Source organism: Schistocerca gregaria, chromosome 2 (genome assembly GCF_023897955.1).
Source record: "Schistocerca gregaria isolate iqSchGreg1 chromosome 2, iqSchGreg1.2, whole genome shotgun sequence".
NCBI classification, from domain to species: Eukaryota; Metazoa; Arthropoda; class Insecta; order Orthoptera; family Acrididae; genus Schistocerca; species Schistocerca gregaria.
Window position 1 is genome coordinate 225,119,068 of NC_064921.1, and position 16,283 is coordinate 225,135,350.

Sequence of the window (16,283 nt, forward strand, 5' to 3'; positions counted from 1 at the left end):
TTAGATCGCAAACAGATATCCTGAAAACTGCTGTTTAAGGAAATAATCACCCCACAGTGTGACACACGATAAAGAAGATAATGTCACTATTGGCATATATGACCATACATGTGAAATGTTAACATCACCTTATTGAAGTTGGCCATTGATACCTTGATACAAACAGAGCCTGATAAACATGAATGAAAGGACAAAAATCATATACCAAGAATATGTCACACTTCCTTACTGTCAAAGGACTGCAACAGATAACATACCATCGACCCAGCAGTTGACCAGACGAACTATTTCAGGATATGGGGTTGAAAAGATGATGCGCCAAGAGTTTCAGTCGGGCTATACAGGATAGAAGGTCAATCTGTACTAGGCACAAAGAATACTACAGAAAGTGGAGATTAAACAAGCCATTCATCATTTGCTGCACTTCGCTTAGATAAGAAGCCCAAATGTATAGTAGATGTAGAAGTCCTACACATAGAGAGAAAGGCTGCAAAGTTGATTCTATTAGAAACATTAGAAATTTAATAGACAGATGTGTGACTCCACAAATTTACTACTTAACGAGCAGGGTAAACTCAATTTTCAGCCCTCTTAAGTAGTATTGTAACTCATACATAGGAATGAAGCCGGTAACTGTTTCAGAACCTTGGTGGCCATCATTCATAAACAGCTATAACACATATAATACCGAGCGAGGTGGCGCAGTGGTTAGCACACTGGACTCGCATTCGGGAGGAGGACGGTTCAAACCCGTCTCCGGCCATCCTGATTTAGGTTTTCCGTGATTTGCCTAAATCGTTTCAGACAAATGCCGGGATGGTTCCTTTAAAAAGGGCACGGCCGATTTCTTTCAACATCCTTCCCTCACCCGAGCTTGCGCTCCGTGTTAATGTTGTTTACTGGAAACTTGTAGAGTTACCATTAAAGTTTGGAGAACAATGTTAGGTAATTGAATGTCATGACTTTCATAAAACTTAAGTGATGAGCGCCAGGAAAGCTTTCAGGAGGCACGAGTGTCACCTGCTCCATATGTAACTGGGGTTTGGAGCGATCCAGTGGCTATGATTCTAGATGCGAGATACCGCTACACCTGGTCCACCCAAGTGCATTTGCAGTATGGATCAAGCTACGGTTCCACGTTGGCCGCCCGACTCCAGTGCTACTCAGGTGCGAGCTTGCTCCCGACAATCATGATCATCGTTTACGTCCAGAAACGTTCAGACGTGGTATGAAAATGCAGACTGTTTGTTACATAAGAACATCATCACAAGGACTTCGTTCTCATATTGTTGGGAATAAATCTTAAACCCGTCCAGAATTATTTATTTAGGTTCATTCGCGATCATTTTTCATCTCGGAAATCGCTTTCCTTCCACATTTACTTCTTTGTTCGTAACAGAGATAATCGCAGTGTACTACCGGATTGAATGACAAACAATGACATTTTCTTTTCGGCTAATATTTGTTAAATGCCTTCTCAGTGAACTAAAGTAAGCTACACTAGCCATGAGACATTAAACACAATTTTGAACAGAGGAAAATACAAATGTAAATGTTCAGCAATAACTGTAAATGACCCAAAAATCCTGTGTGTTCTTTTCATAGGAGAAGAGAGTTCCTTCATTTTCTATATGCATGTAATTCAAAGAAAACTGAAAGTGGAGTAAAAAGTGGAGTACTGGAAGAATGATTAGCACAGTGGTGCAACACACCAGCTGTCTGAGCAATAAGCGAATTAAATACTTTAAACGATTAAAGAGTGAAACCAATGTGGCGCAGAAAGCTATACATTCAATGACAATCTAATTACGCTTCTTTCGATAAAGTCTCTAAAAATATCCAGAACAGGGGCAGCCAGGAATTAAGCTGGCGACCTGTGCCCTGGCTTGCAGCACTCTTCCTGCACACTTCCCCCACCGCCTTGTCACACCGAGTGGGAGTTGGAGGGAGAGGGAGAAACAGCAGGTGCGCCATATTTAGATGGCTGTGCATATCACTTGGTTTAATATCTCATATTTCTCAGGAGTAGATATCAAAACGAAACAAGTGAGGATCCCTGTACCGGAAACGATCGAGTCGAAGGTTAAAACGAAAACCGTTCTGATACTTCTTCCAGTTGAATACATGTACCGGTTCTGGTGTTGCGAAGAGTGTAGGGCTGGTAACTTTCGGTGGTGGTAGTGTGGTCAAAAACGAGAAAAAATGTCCAATAAACGTGGTCTCTAAATTGCATACCTGAGGAGCTATAGTCATTTTCGTCTTCGCTAATGTGAAAAACATCTCGTCTGTTAAGCTGTTAAGCTTTAGAGCCCACGTTTATTGGACATTTTTTCTCATTTTTGTCTACATTACCACCACTGAACGTCACCAACCCTACACTCTTCGCAACACAAGAACCGGTGCACGTATTCAATTGTCAGAGGTATCAGAATGGTTTTCGTTTATAACTTTCGACTCGTTCGTTTCCGGTACAGGGATCCTCACTTCAAATTAATGCATTTATCGTTCTCCATCAATCTAGAAAGTCGGTAACATGGTCACGGAATCACCCCGTGAATACGACCATTTACAGACGCCCCCGCCTACTACTTTGATATATATATATATATATATATATATATATATATATATATATATATATATATATATATATGTGTGTGTGTGTGTGTGTGTGTGTGTGTGTGTAAGTGGTCCATTCATCGTCACCGGGACAAATATCTCACGAAATAACCGTCAAACGAAAAAACTACAAAGAACGTAACTTGTCTAGCTTGGCTCGCTAGATGGCGCTGCCGTAGGTCAAACGGATGTCAACTGCGTTTTTTTTTTATAGGAACCCCTATTTTATTACATATTCGTGTATTACATAAAGAAATATGAATGTTTTAGTTGGACCAGTTTTTTCGCTTTGCCATAGACGGCGCTGTAATAGTTACAGACATATGGCTCACAATTTTAGACGGACAGTTGGTGACAGGTAGGTTTTGTATACTAAAATACAGAACGTAGGTACGTTTGAACATTTTATTTCGGTTGTTCCAATGTACCTTTGTGAATTTATCATTTCTGAGAGTGCATGCTATTACAGGGTGATTGCCAATAAATACCACATTAATGCAATAAATGCTCAAAATGATGTCCGTCAACCGCAATGCATTTGGCAATACGTGTAACAACATTCCTCTCAACAGCGAGTAGTTCGCCTTCCGTAATGTTTGCACATGCATTGACAATGCCCTGACGCATGTTGTCAGGCGTTGTCGGTGGATCACGACAGCAAATATCCTTCAACTTTCCCCACAGAAAGAAATCCGGGGACGTCAGATCCAGTGAACGGGCGGGCCACGGTATGGTGCTTCGACGAAAAATCCACCTGTCATGAAATATGCTATTCAATAACGCTTCAACCGCAAGCGAGCTATGTGCCGGACATCCATCATTTTGGAAGTACATCGCCATTCTGACATGTAGTGAAACCTTGTAGTAATATCGGTAGAACTTTACGTAGGAAATCAGCATACACTGCACCATTTAGATTGCCATCGCTAAAATGGGGGCCAATTATCCTTAACCTGCCAATGTCGCTGATGCTCCACTTGTCGCAGCCATCGCGGATTTTCCGTTGCCCAATAGTGCATATTAAGTCGGTTTACGTTACCGCTGTTGGTGAATGACGCTTCGTCGCTAAATAGAACGCGTGCAAAAAATCTGTCATCGTCGCGTAATTTCTCTTGTGCCCAGTGGCATAACTGTACACAACGTGGTGCATAAAAATATGGTACGGGTGCAATCGATGTTGATGTAGCATTCTCAACACCGACGTTTTTGAGACTCCCGATTCTCGCAAAACTTCTCTGCCACTGATGTGCGGATTAGCCGCGACAGCAACTAAAACGCCGACTTGGGCATCATCATTTCTTGCAGGTCGTGGTTGACGTTTCACATGTGGCTTATCACTTCCTGTTTCCTTAAATAACGTAACTATCCGGCGAACGGTCCGGACATTTGGATGATGTCGTCCAGGATACCGAGCCTTATACATAGCACACGCCCGTTGTGCATTTTGATTACAATAGCCAAACATCAACACGATATCGACCTTTTCCGCAATTGGTAAACGGTCCATTTTAACGCGGGTAATGTATCAAGAAGCAAATACCGTCCGCACTGGCGGAATGCTACGTGGTACCACGTACGTCTAATTTGTGACTATTACAGCGCCATCAATCTCAAAGCGACAAATGTGGTCCAACTAAAACATTCACATTTCTTTACGTACTACACGAATATGTAATAAAAAATGGGCGCCATCTAACAGGCCAACCATAGCTTCATCTGGTTTCCCCCTTCAAGCTAGACGATTTTCGTTCTTTATAGTTTTTTCGTTTGACACTTATTTCGTGAGATATTTGGCCCGGTCACTATCAATGGACCACCCTATATATGGTCAGCCCCTTCTCCTATGCCCAGGTTTTCGCACTCAGTTGTCACGTGATCATTACTTACTTACTTTCATAATGGGGGAAAGGTCTTTCACACATGTACTCATATGTTAATGGAAACATTGCATCACATTTGCGACCTCATTACGAAGATGTGGAAACAATTTCTGAGGAAAACAATGAAGACTTATTGAAAGTTTTACAGTAAAGGTATTTGTCCTCAAAACAGGAACTATGTTGTAAATTAATCAGTTACATCTGCGCATGCACAGCAAAGCTTTCAGTTGAAATGGCTAATGTTGTGTACAGCAGATCGGAAACATGTAAGATCTGCAGTGTCCTCAAAACGTTTAGAAAACCGTCCACTTAATCCTCTCAATGACACAGTGAATCCTTCAAATATTGCGCTTTCTTTACAGACAGTGAGCGTTGTGAACTAAACTATGTTTACCAGAATTTTTCCCTTTTACAATGCGAATCTCTTTTAAAATGCATCCCCATCAAATTATAAATAAGTTGTTTCTCCTCGCGAAGTGTCTTACTGTGCGCAGTAGTCAGTCAAGTCCGCTTAAAATGCGAGGTCTGCAATCCGTTCCGTATGTTCTAGTATTCGTTCCTGCATTCCTTTTCCATCACGAATACAGTGTTAGCGAGTTTTAAATCGAAAATGCGCTCCAGGCAAGCCCCTTGATTTAACTTATTTGTTCACATGCTGAATGACTGCGAATTCTTCACACATTCCTTCCTTATGCATTGAACAATGAGTCTTGTCTATCGACTGTTGTATTTTCCCCTCTGCCACTGTCAACTAATTCTTTAAATTCTTTCTACATTGTACTGTAATGTCGCTTCATAGCAAATTTGCAGTACTCATCAGTTACGTAATTGCATAATAGATAATGAGAATTCTCATTCCTCTCTTCTGTCATTCCCATTCATATTTAAAAGTTTTTGACGTTAAATCACAAGACTGTCTCTTTTTGTGCAAACAGCCACTGGCCCTGTGAACGTGATTCCTACCACAAAAATATCAATTTAGTATAAACAGCGCTGACACCACGTTTCTACCAAACTGAAGTCCGATGTGGCGACCGACAGATGGCACACCTCAACACTAAATGGAATGATGTCCTGTACCCGCTACTTCCGAGAAGGACCATGCAAAGCCGAGACAGCCGAGCGGGGTAGCCTTTCGGTCTTAGACGCCTTGCTACGGTTCGCGCGGCTGCCCCCGTCGGAGGCTCGAGTCCTCCCTCGGGTATGGGTGTGTGTGTTGTCCTTAGCGTATGTTAGTTTAAGTTAGATTAAGCAGTGTGTAAGCCTAGGGACCGATGACCTCAGAAGGTGCGTCCCACAGGAACTTAACGCAAAATTCAATTTTCATAGACAGGCCGAGTCTCGTCCGCACGTGACCCACATCCCTGGCTAGGGTGTCATTTGGCACGCCATGGCTGGCCCTGATCTAGCACACTGTTCCCGCCTTCTGTGAGCTCCCCCATTCCACTAGAAAACAATTCTTGACAACAGTGTCTGCACAGTTCTCTTCATCACTTTGTTGTCTTCGAACTTAGCATACTTGTCTCCGAACTTAGCATACTTTCAGTAAGGTATACATATGAAATCGGACTGTGCGAGATCAGTACGCCTCCCCCCCCCCCCCACTCCATTCATTACAGCTCCCAACAGACTGACACGGATTTGACATCAGGTTTTACGTATTCTGTATAGTATTGAGATAGGCACAATCACGCAGCAGAAACACACCACTACAAAAAGTGCCATGGCGATTTCTTCTTACAGTAATTTCACTTAATGTTAAAGTACATCTGAATAACTCAATATATCCGAGTGCTTACCAACTGAGGTGGTGCTGTAATGAGCTCTCAGTCAGCAGGACCATACTTCAATTCCCTGATTGGACAACGAAATTTCGATTTTCTGTAGGTTGCATAAATCACTAGAGACAAGTACAGGGACGCTTCCTTTCAAAAGAATATGACCGATTTCCTGCACCATACCACCATAAGCAACAATCGTCATCTAAAATCAAATCATGTCTAGAGGAACGCTGTACTAACGACCATGACAACAAAAGTACACATTGATCAATTTACGAATTGTACTTCTGTAATCACTGGTGAACAACAGAGAGCCGGCCGTTGGTGGCCGAGCGGTTCTAGGCGCTTCAGTCTAACGACCGCTACGGTCGCACATTCGAATTCTGCCTCGGACATGGATGTGTGTGATGTCCTTAGGTTAGTTAGGTTTAAGTAGTTCTAAGTTCTAGGGGACTGATGACGTGAGATGTTAAGTCCCATAGTGTTCAGAGCCATTTGAACCATAAACAGAGAAATCGAAAGAAGTACTAACTTACTAAATTTTACATAATATACGTTTACTATCCGTAATAAAGGTCGTCGGCTTCGCACTGCCGTAGTCGCCACTCGCACGTTACGTTCTACACTTGCGATATAACAACGATCCGTATCTAGAAATACGGAATGATAAAGACAACGTGGAGAAAATAAGTCAATACAACCGGCCCAGTGTCCGCCGCCGGTAGCTGAGTGGTCAGCGCGACAGATTGTCACTCCTAAGGGTCTGGGTTCGATTCCCGGCTGGGTCGGAGAATTTCTCCTCTCAGGGACTGGGTGTTGTATTGTCCTAATCATCATCATTTCATCCCCATCGACGCGCAAGCCACCGAAGTGGCGTCAAATCGAAAGACTTGCACCAGGTGAGTGGTCTACCCGACGGGAGGCCCTCGTCACACGACATTTCCATTTACCTGCCCAGTACTTGAGATATATCTCGATAGAAAGATCCCTGCTCTCTGGCTCATCACTGATGTCCTTAACTGAAAACGACCAGGCGTATTCGGAAAGTAAGGTCCCATTGGGCGAGGAATGGAAACCACAGTTAACATTCGATGTAGCTTTGCACAGATGTGTTGGGCAGTGTCTCTAGTATGCCCATCGATCGCGTCACGTCCCTCTTTTCAGTTCCGAGAGCACAGAGTTCACGAAAAGGTGCGTAGAAAATAGTGTCTCCCGCCAAGTTGAGGGCCGAGTGAGAGATTTCGCCTGATGTCATGCAGCCCACATAACACTAATGTCATGCGTCTCGTTCTTGATGACAGTTCTCCATTTTGGCACAGACAACGAGCTGCATACCAGCATAGAGAATTCGCAGCAAGCACAGATGGCTACGTTCTATGACGAGGGTATTGGAAAGTTGATACAAGACTACGACAAATGCCGAAGTCGGAGAGGTGACAATGTAGGGAAGTAGCTGGAAGTTGTAGCGAACTGTTGTAAATAAAACATTTTTGATTTCCTCAGTGGTTTCCATTTTGTGACCGATCGGACCTTACTTTCTGAATAGCCCTCCTAATTTAGTACAAAATGCATTGATTGTTGTGACTGTATGGACTAGACAGTCTCATCTAATGGTACATTCTCATCTACAATCGTGCGGCTGCATCTGGCGAAGGTCGAAAAACTGCGAATCTCACGCCTGCTTACTGTTTTGGTATGTATGCGACAACGATATGAACTGTAAGTACGGTAAGTAAGAAAACCGTAATAGAGTGTCATGATAGCCGAGCAGTTCCGCTTAAAAAGTGGTAGACTAAGGAGCTTCCTGACAGCTCCGAAACAACTGCATTTCTTTATATAGTATGCGTGCTGTTACTGTGTCTCGCACGAGATTGTTCAACCGTGTGTTGGTGTTTGTGCTCGTCTGTGTTGTAAGAAATTAGCCCACCTGGGTTAATCTGCACTATGTCCCGTACGTTTCCCAAAAAAAATCCGGGTGGAATCTAAGTTTGACAAGGATACAAGTTCCGTTCAAGCGAACTCTCTACAAGAACACCTTTGGCTAGTAGACAACACTGTATTAACCATTGATTATGGACAAAATCTGGAACAATACCGATTCTTCGTCAGGCTATCGAACCCCGTATTGATGGAAAGGCTATTGCTATGGTATCGAGCAAAAGCCGAATTCCGTCGCCGCGACGGAACGGAACGGTGAGTACTGATGACATTTCGAATACTGACGTTGAATATGAAAATGTCCGTATTTTCATTCAGACTCCTGAAAGTGGAAACTATTTTTATTAAAGGAACCTTGTTACAATACGTTGACTTCGGGAGTATTACGCACCAAACGTACCTGTTCAGCTTACATTACAATGTTTTAGTAGAGTAAAGTACATTGGTATCAAAGTATGTTAAATATTCCTTCGAATATTATGGTTCCCGATTAGAGGGTTTACGAAACGTATTACGAGACAAGACTGTCGAAAACGGGTAACAGTACTCAGAATTACCGTCCAGCGCAGTTAACTGTTCCGGACACGGTCAGGTCCAGCAGTTACCAGAACCAAGGAGGTTCGACAGAAATTCCCCAATTTCCTTGTAAAACGGTGGCGGATCGCAAACTCTTTAAATGTTTCTTTCCTGTAGCAAGAAACAAGAGATGCAAGAACTGTGATGGAAGTAGCACTGTTTACTAAGCAATAAACTGAACCAATTTCTAAAGGCAGACTTAATAGAGCGAAGAGTGACATACATTTGGCCAGTAATACCACCTGGAATCACACGACATAAGGCCAAAGTTCACAGCCCGAACAGCGGAATGTAGTGTCCCATTTAGCGTGTGCACTGCAATCAAAGCCTCAGTGCCAGGTACCACAACAAACTGAACAACACACAACGCCAGTAGTAAACATACACAACAAGGAAGTGAGAGAGCGTCAGTAGTCTGTGTCACGGCAATACGAGACGGAAGACAAACTCAGCAAGGCTGAAGCTATACACAACCAACCAGTTGTCATAAGTTCTTATTCTGAAAGTTAAAGAGTAAAATTATACAAGGATTTTTTCGTTAAATTATTGAAAGTATAAGCCTATAACAAGGGAAGCATAAACAGTAAAACACCCCTTGGCCAGCACCTGCTACCCCAAAAGAATGGAGGAAAGCGGAAATAAACGACCTAAAATCGAGAGTGTACACGCAGGAACTCACAGGAATAGAAACACGGTAAGGCGGGCAATCAAGACGCTGCGAAGGGGAAGACGAGAGGAAAGTGAGTCAAAGAAATCTGCAGAGAAAGCGACCAACCATGGGAAAACGAAATGAAGATACAACCCAATGTAAAACGTAATAAGAGCCAAAGTAAAGATGCGACAAACGATAACGAAAGCCAAGACATTGACTCTGAAGTTGAAACAAAACTGGACTGTTGTTGAGAGGGTGAAGGCCTGTTATGCTTAAAATAAGCATTGTAAGTGCGTGAACCAACAATATAAACCTCTGATCGTAAATTAGCAAGCTGAAACCTAACTTCAGACCAGTAAGACTACGGCAAACGAGGACGGGTTTGAAGCTGACGTACCCATTACTAATGGAAATCATAACTTCCAACCTTGTCATACACGGTTTAGAATCGATAGTAAACGTATCCCACGATCTAAATGCAGGCAAGGCTGTAGTGTCACCGCCAGACACCTCACTTGCTGGGTGGTAGCCTTTAAATCGGCCACGGTCCGTTAGTATACGTCGGACCCGCGTGTCGCCAATATCAGTGATTGCAGACCGAGCGCCGCCACAAGGCAAGTCTAGAGAGACTCCTTAGCACTCGCCCCAGTTGTACAGCCGACTTTGCTAGCGATGGTTCACTGCCTACATACGCGCTCATTTGCAGAGACGACAGTTTAGCGTAGCCTTCAGCTACGTCTTTTGCTACGACCTAGCAAGGCGCCATATTCAGTCACTATTGATACTGATATTGTGAATCATGTCCCTTCAAGAGCGACGTTCATCATTAGCGGATTAAAGTTAAGTATCAAAGTAATTGCGTCCGCTTTCTGAACTCTAATTCCTTGTCATGTTCCAGACCTCACGTCAGTATAGTCCTTCCCTCCTCATGCCAGCCTGCGTGAGCTAAACGCGTACATTTCGACCTCCAATAGTAACCCGGTGTTGGCTCTTCAATCAACACAACAAAGGCCATTTTAGTTCATGAAGGACTTCCCATAGTAGAAGCAGAAGAACTACAATCCCTTGTAATCATTAAAAAAGACATCATCCAACGTCGTGATAGGAGGGGATTTTAATTGTGCTGTTCGCCAGAAAGATCAGAGGCCATATTTCAGTTACTGTAAAGAACTATTTGACCTTGTTAAAAAACTAGCCTCAAGAACAAGTGGAAGTTATTTCACCTTACTGACATGAAATTTACATTTTTTGCCCTCCATATCAAGTAGCCGCCTCGATAGATTTTTTACAATGTCTCACATAAGAGAACGTATTATAAACCACTGTGCCTACGCCGTGACAGTAAATCTAGTTAAGCAGCCAACAAAACGGCTCAGAGAGATAGTGCATGCTAAATATTATTCACTTCTAGGACACAGACTTTGATGAAGTCCTTAGAACAGCTTGCACCCTTTGTTTGCCCTCTATAATCAAACACAGGACTAAAATATAGTGGTGGACCAACGACGCTAAAAAAAAATTGAGATTATTTAATCACACACTATAGGCAGAAAGAAAATGGTCAAAAAAGGGACCACACAATTTTGTTACGCCGTCTTCAGAAAATTATAGGAGAAATTCTGTGATAGAAATGCATGCAAGCACAAATAAAGATGATAAAGGAAAAACTGACGCCGTGCAAGAATTTCATTGTTACTATGACAACATGAACTCCGTCAACCAACTGACAATAGTCTGGCGTCTAAAATCATTCAGGTGCCAATTGCAGACGACACTGCAGAAGAAAACGATTAAATCTCGGCAGACTTCGCAAATGAAGAAATTTTATTATTAATCACCAAAGCCGAGCAAACAAATCCCTTCAGCTGGACGGTCTTCCTACAGAATTCTTTTTCAAATTCTGATATATCATTGTGCCCATCCTTACGAAACTATTAAATTAAATCTTGAGAGGACACAGACTATCAGAAAAACTGAAATAAGGTGAAGTAGTCCAGGTACCAAAAACGCGAGGCCAACACATAATCTACAGCTTCCTGCATATAACACTGTTAAAATTTTATTACTACACCATAACTAGGGCAATAAATACTGGAATGACCCTGATAGTTAGAAAAATAACCGCCGAGCGAGGTAGCAGCGCGGTCTTAGGCGCCTTGTCACGGTGCGTGCGGCTCCCCCGTCAGAGGTTCGAGTCTTCCCTCGGGCATGGGTATGTGTATTGTCCATATCGCAAGTTAGTTTAAGTGGTGTGTAGGCTTAGGGACCGATGACATAAGTAGTTTGGTCTCATAAGATATTACCACAAATTTCCATAAATCGCCTGTCACGTATCACATTTAAAAGCAACATGACCACAAACACGTAAATCAGGGGCATAATAGCGATTGCTGCAACAATCAAAATAACGTGTTCGTCGTATTTGCTAAGGCCTTCGATCTAGTCAGTCACTGTTACATGAAACGGACTGTTCTGGATTACAGAGCAGCTAAAGTGATCCGAAACATCATCACATTTATTACTCCAAGATTCTTTACCAACGGGCAAATGACGGAACCAATCAACGTCAAGAGAGTGTTAGTACAGAGCAGCACTCTTTCCATGTTGATCTTTTCGTGTTCGCTACTCTGAAAAGAAGAGTGTAAATTACCAGGTGTGTCTCTGTCAGATGCAGCTTTCGCAGTAGGGGAGTACGCAAATGATGATGTCACCGTAGTTCTACGAGTGACGACGAAACAGAAAGGTTCAAATAGAGATCAACATGTACACTAACATGTTTCGTGCGGTGTACTAGCGCGATCTCGGGCGCCTTGTCACGGTTCGCGCGGCTTCCTCCGTCGGACGTTCGAGTCCTCCTTTGGGCATGGGTATGTCTGTTGTCCTTAGCGAAAGTAAGTTTAAGTTACATTAATTAGTGTGTTCGCCTAGGGACCGATGACCTCACCTGCATGGTCCCATAGAACCTTAACCCAAAATTTCAAGGTGTCAGTGGAGGATAATAAGTAAATTAGTAAATATGCGAAGATTCCAGTATCTGACCATACCAAAGGCCCAGAAACTGGACAATTTAAAACTCGTCTGGTCATCACTGACACATGCCCATTTAAAATGGCGGCAAACAACTGGAAGGAAGTACCGAACAGCACACACCGACTCGTAGTACAAATCATCCGGCGAGCCGTGCACTTAGCAGGGTTGCAAAAGCTAACAGAATCAAGGAAAGATGGCGGCCTGGCGCTAACTGACATCCAGTTAAAGGCTGCTGCACTTTTCCTGAAATGAACCTCAAGAATGACACACTATCACCCACAAACCATAACCGCATGCCTTTCCGATGTAGTTTTCTTCGAACATATTCACCACCCGACTGACACAGATAATATAAACTTCCAAGTAAAGTACATAACTAACCTAAGTCTTACATCTTAAAAAATTGTGTAGGCGATGCCAAGTTGAGAAAAACGCGCTTAACAGCCAGTGATTTATTGTAGACATGCCATAAAACGGATAAATCCGACAGTGCAGAGAGAAATCCCCCATCTTATAACTGAAAGATAATTTGTGAGAATGTAAGCACAAAAAAACAAACAACGTGGCATACGGTGGAAAACAATACAGTAGCTACTATTGAAGAATTACGTCCAATTTTGTCGCATCCTACTGATAAGTGTCTTCAGTGTGGTCTAGTATGCAAATATCATCAAAGATTCACCTGGTGCGGTCATTTGAGCAACTGGAAAATGGGTGAAGGATTAAAATCGATTTTTAACGTTGTAGGGATGTTTACCGACGGACGTCGTGAAATTCTACAAAACTACCGTGTTGCACCCTTACGATATAACATGGCTCTTAATGCTAAGAAGAGAAACAGAAAGTCCTTTGAACGTACATGAATGTCAGAAGGAAAAGGTACTGCGGCAAATACAGTCGGACATTAGCACAAGGACAACAAATATTACCAACGACAGATTCTCACAGTCATTTCATACAAAAAACAAATATATAAAGGACGGAATGAAAGCGTCAGCTTTCGCGTCAGTTGAGCTAAGTCGGCCTAGTCGAAATACAGAAAAGAACCTACTAGGATGGATGCCAACGGACAATTGCAAGGAAGACAATTACACATCGCAAACTCTCGAAATAGCACAACTGCGCCACAGCCACAAACACGTCAAAAGGGACACTTGTCGTATGAAAACGACTCTTGTCTAGAGATGACAGTGTGAGGAAACAGTGCAGGCTGACCAGTACATCATCTGTACAATAATAGTCGCTGATGAAATACAGAGAACTCGAAATAAATTCAAATACTCAAAGTATTACTTTATGGAGATTGCAACGTGATCAAAACTTGAGATATTACTCGACACATAGACCTCTGCATTCTGTCTAATCTCTGATGTCTGTAACAGACGACTTAGTTTCGAACAAAATGTATTGATTGCTGTGATTATATGGATTTGAGAAACTCTTTTGGTGGTACATTCTGTGCTATATTTGTGCGGCTGCGTCTGGCGAACGTCTTCTGGTTGCAGAACTCATGCCTGTGTACTGTGGCAACGTGGATGCGACAACTACATCAACTGCAAGTACTCTAATAGAACAAACGAGGAGGATCTAATCAAGTGTCAGGATGGCCGAGCGGTCTAAGGCGCCAGACTCAAGGAACAACCTTGGCTGCAGTAGCAGCTAGAGCCTTCTGGTCCTCGAATGAGGGCGTGGGTTCGAATCCCACTCCTGACACAGATTTTGTCGCTTCTCTGGAGCACCATGCATATCATTGAGATCCTTTGTAATGTGCAACAGCACGATACTGGCCGTGTTCTTCTAAGTGAAATCAAAAATTTGCATTAAACACAAGCGCACCTACGGCACCAAACTGTTTCTTCGGTAGTGTGAGCTACAAACAGAGAGTGTTAGTCGTAAATGCGGCGTTCCCCTCGTGAGGTTACTTCCGCGCCACAGCCACAAACACGTCAAAAGGGACACTTGTCGTATGAAAACGACTCTTGTCTAGAGATGACAGTGTGAGGAAACAGTGCAGGCTGACCAGTACATCATCTGTACAATAATAGTCGCTGATGAAATACAGAGAACTCGAAATAAATTCAAATACTCAAAGTATTACTTTATGGAGATTGCAACGTGATCAAAACTTGAGATATTACTCGACACATAGACCTCTGCATTCTGTCTAATCTCTGATGTCTGTAACAGACGACTTAGTTTCGAACAAAATGTATTGATTGCTGTGATTATATGGATTTGAGAAACTCTTTTGGTGGTACATTCTGTGCTATATTTGTGCGGCTGCGTCTGGCGAACGTCTTCTGGTTGCAGAACTCATGCCTGTGTACTGTGGCAACGTGGATGCGACAACTACATCAACTGCAAGTACTCTAATAGAACAAACGAGGAGGATCTAATTAAGTGTCAGGATGGCCGAGCGGTCTAAGGCGCCAGACTCAAGGAACAACCTTGGCTGCAGTAGCAGCTAGAGCCTTCTGGTCCTCGAATGAGGGCGTGGGTTCGAATCCCACTCCTGACACAGATTTTGTCGCTTCTCTGGAGCACCATGCATATCATTGAGATCCTTTGTAATGTGCAACAGCACGATACTGGCCGTGTTCTTCTAAGTGAAATCAAAAATTTGCATTAAACACAAGCGCACCTACGGCACCAAACTGTTTCTTCGGTAGTGTGAGCTACAAACAGAGAGTGTTAGTCGTAAATGCGGCGTTCCCCTCGTGAGGTTACTTCCGCGCCACAGCCACAAACACGTCAAAAGGGACACTTGTCGTATGAAAACGACTCTTGTCTAGAGATGACAGTGTGAGGAAACAGTGCAGGCTGACCAGTACATCATCTGTACAATAATAGTCGCTGATGAAATACAGAGAACTCGAAATAAATTCAAATACTCAAAGTATTACTTTATGGAGATTGCAACGTGATCAAAACTTGAGATATTACTCGACACATAGACCTCTGCATTCTGTCTAATCTCTGATGTCTGTAACAGACGACTTAGTTTCGAACAAAATGTATTGATTGCTGTGATTATATGGATTTGAGAAACTCTTTTGGTGGTACATTCTGTGCTATATTTGTGCGGCTGCGTCTGGCGAACGTCTTCTGGTTGCAGAACTCATGCCTGTGTACTGTGGCAACGTGGATGCGACAACTACATCAACTGCAAGTACTCTAATAGAACAAACGAGGAGGATCTAATCAAGTGTCAGGATGGCCGAGCGGTCTAAGGCGCCAGACTCAAGGAACAACCTTGGCTGCAGTAGCAGCTAGAGCCTTCTGGTCCTCGAATGAGGGCGTGGGTTCGAATCCCACTCCTGACACAGATTTTGTCGCTTCTCTGGAGCACCATGCATATCATTGAGATCCTTTGTAATGTGCAACAGCACGATACTGGCCGTGTTCTTCTAAGTGAAATCAAAAATTTGCATTAAACACAAGCGCACCTACGGCACCAAACTGTTTCTTCGGTAGTGTGAGCTACAAACAGAGAGTGTTAGTCGTAAATGCGGCGTTCCCCTCGTGAGGTTACTTCCACGCCACAGCCACAAACACGTCAAAAGGGACACTTGTCGTATGAAAACGACTCTTGTCTAGAGATGACAGTGTGAGGAAACAGTGCAGGCTGACCAGTACATCATCTGTACAATAATAGTCGCTGATGAAATACAGAGAACTCGAAATAAATTCAAATACTCAAAGTATTACTTTATGGAGATTGCAACGTGATCAAAACTTGAGATATTACTCGACACATAGACCTCTGCATTCTGTCTAATCTCTGATGTCTGTAACAGACGACTTAGT

The 16,283-nt window shown here is 43.0% G+C and overlaps 3 non-coding genes across 3 annotated transcripts; all 3 read left to right on the top strand.

The window, feature by feature from the left end:
- The first annotated feature begins 14,073 nt into the window (after positions 1–14,073).
- Trnal-caa (transfer RNA leucine (anticodon CAA)) lies at positions 14,074–14,189 on the top strand. Its single transcript has 2 exons — positions 14,074–14,111; positions 14,144–14,189. It is a non-coding gene; the product is annotated as a tRNA-Leu (tRNA).
- Positions 14,190–14,878: 689 nt separating this feature from the next.
- On the top strand, positions 14,879–14,994 carry Trnal-caa (transfer RNA leucine (anticodon CAA)). Its single transcript has 2 exons — positions 14,879–14,916; positions 14,949–14,994. It is a non-coding gene; the product is annotated as a tRNA-Leu (tRNA).
- A 689-nt stretch (positions 14,995–15,683) lies between these two features.
- Trnal-caa (transfer RNA leucine (anticodon CAA)) lies at positions 15,684–15,799 on the top strand. Its single transcript has 2 exons — positions 15,684–15,721; positions 15,754–15,799. It is a non-coding gene; the product is annotated as a tRNA-Leu (tRNA).
- Positions 15,800–16,283: the final 484 nt, after the last annotated feature.